The 2,224-nt window shown below is 40.6% G+C and overlaps 1 pseudogene; it reads left to right on the top strand.

Annotated features, from left to right (window-relative positions):
- The first annotated feature begins 869 nt into the window (after positions 1-869).
- LOC119505164 lies at positions 870-1,843 on the top strand (annotated as a pseudogene).
- The last annotated feature ends 381 nt before the right edge of the window (positions 1,844-2,224 follow it).

Here is a 2,224-nt window from a genome sequence, read left to right as displayed (position 1 = left end):
CCCCTTATCCACTTAACAAGCCATTCCAATGCGTTTGGTGCTTGCAAACACAGCAGCACCCCATTTCTCTGGTACCAAAATCTGTTCTGGTTTGCTAATGCTGCCAATATGCAAAATACAAGAAATGGACTGGCTTTCATAGAGGGGGTTTATTTGGTTACAAAATTATAGTTTTAAGGCCATTATAGTTTCCAAACAAAGGCATCAGCAATAGATTTCCTTCACTGAAGAACACCAGTGGTGCCTGCAAAACCTCTGTCATCTGGGAAGGAACAGACACATGGCTAGGTTCTGCTACAGGGTTCTGGTTTCAAAATGGCATCTGGGAGTGTTCTCTCAATTTCTTCCAGGCAAACTCCGGACTAGCAAAAGTCTACTTTCAACCGCTATCTCCAAAATGCCTCTCTAAGCTGCTGTAGCAAGCTCCTTCTGTCTGAGCCCTTATAGGGCTCCACTGATTTAAAAGACCCACACTGAATGGCAGGGCCACATCTCCATGGAAATCATCTAACCAAAGCTATTATGCACAGTTGGTTGGGTCACATCTCCATGGAAACAAACTAATTCAAAAATTCCAACCTAAACTACACTAATACATTTGCCCCCACAGATTTCATTAAAGAACATGGCATTTTGGGGGACATAATACATCCAAACTGGCATAGATGTATAAGACATTTATCACTAATATGAGAAATGAAATACAAATAAAGCCACAGAAACAAGAAACTGAAAGCAAGGAAACTGGAATAGAAGGAAGAGAAAGGAGAGACAAGCAGACACCACCATGTGTCTTGCCATGCAAAAAAGGAGTCCAGGATCTCCAGCAGCGAATCTTCAGGGAGAAAGCATCTCCTAATAATGCCTTGATGGCATTTCAAAAGACTATAAAAGGAACCATCCTTGTTGACAGAGGTGTTCTTGCAACAATTTTAGGCTTCTCTCAGTTTACTCATTATAGAAGGAAGCAAGTGAACTTTGTCCATGTTGAAACAGCAGAGTGCATTACACAACCTGTTAGCAGAGAGCCTCCTTCCAAAAAACCTCAGATACTGACCACAAAACATATCTGAATTTGATATCCTTGTTATTGGAGGAGGAGCAACAGGATGTGGTTGAGCACTAGATGATTTCACCAGAGGACTAAAAATATCCATGCTAGAAAGTGATAATTTCTCATTGGAACCAGCAGCATAAGCACTTAATTGATCCATGGTGGTGTGGGATATCTTCAGAAGGCTATCTTGAAGTTGGATATTGAACAATAGAGGATGGTAAAAGAAGCCCTGCATGAATGTGCTAACCTACTTGAAATTGCTCCCCATTTACAGCTTCATTGCCTATAGTGTTTCCACTTTACAAGTGGTGGCAGTTACCTTACTACTGGATTCGAATCAAGCTATATGATTTGGTTGCTGGAAGTAATTGCCTGAAAAGCATTTATGTCCTCAGCAAATCAAGAGCTCTTGAGAATTTCCCAATGTCCTAGGAGGAGAAACTGGTAGGAACAGTAGTCTACTATGACAGATAACACAACAATGCATGGATGAACCTTGCCATTGCTCTCACCATCTCACTGCTGCCAGGTATTGGGCTGCCACACATGGAGGTAGTGAGCTTGCTCAAGAAGGCAGACACTCAAACAGGGAGAGAGAGTGTGAATGAGGGTACTGCAAGGATGTGCTTGCTCATGGGGTAGGAATTCGAGGTGAAAGCCAAATGTGCTACCAATGCTATGGGATATTTCACAGATTTGGTGCACAAAATGGGTGACAAGAACACCCTTGATATCTTCCAGCCAAGTGCTGATTTTCATAGTGGGATGCTTGACTATTACACATAACTGTTTCCACCTGGTGGTTATAGCCAGAGAATGGTGGTAAAAGAGATGGCATATACTTAATTTCTTCTTCTAACACACCTTTCTTAATAATAAATGGTGTAGCTTGATGTTCAAAATGAGGAGAAATTAGAAAAGAACTATTCTAATACATGAAACAAAAATGAGGCTTGGGAATTTCTTAACCATTTGTAGGAATACTTATTTCTATGGGTAAAGGATTGAGGATCTGTCCATCTTTGTACTTTGTCCAATGCAGTCACCTACAGAGATTAAGCACTCAATTTATTGAACTGTGGTTTTAAGTAAAACATTAAAAATTAATGTAGCAAAATTTGGGTATTCTGCTTCTGAAGAAACTGAAAGAATGAGGGACTCAGGTAT

The sequence above is a fragment of the Choloepus didactylus genome, chromosome 10 (assembly GCF_015220235.1).
Source record: "Choloepus didactylus isolate mChoDid1 chromosome 10, mChoDid1.pri, whole genome shotgun sequence".
In the NCBI taxonomy this organism is placed as follows: domain Eukaryota; kingdom Metazoa; phylum Chordata; class Mammalia; order Pilosa; family Megalonychidae; genus Choloepus; species Choloepus didactylus.
The sequence above is the reverse complement of the archived record's forward strand: the minus strand, read 5'-3'. Positions and strand labels throughout refer to the sequence as shown.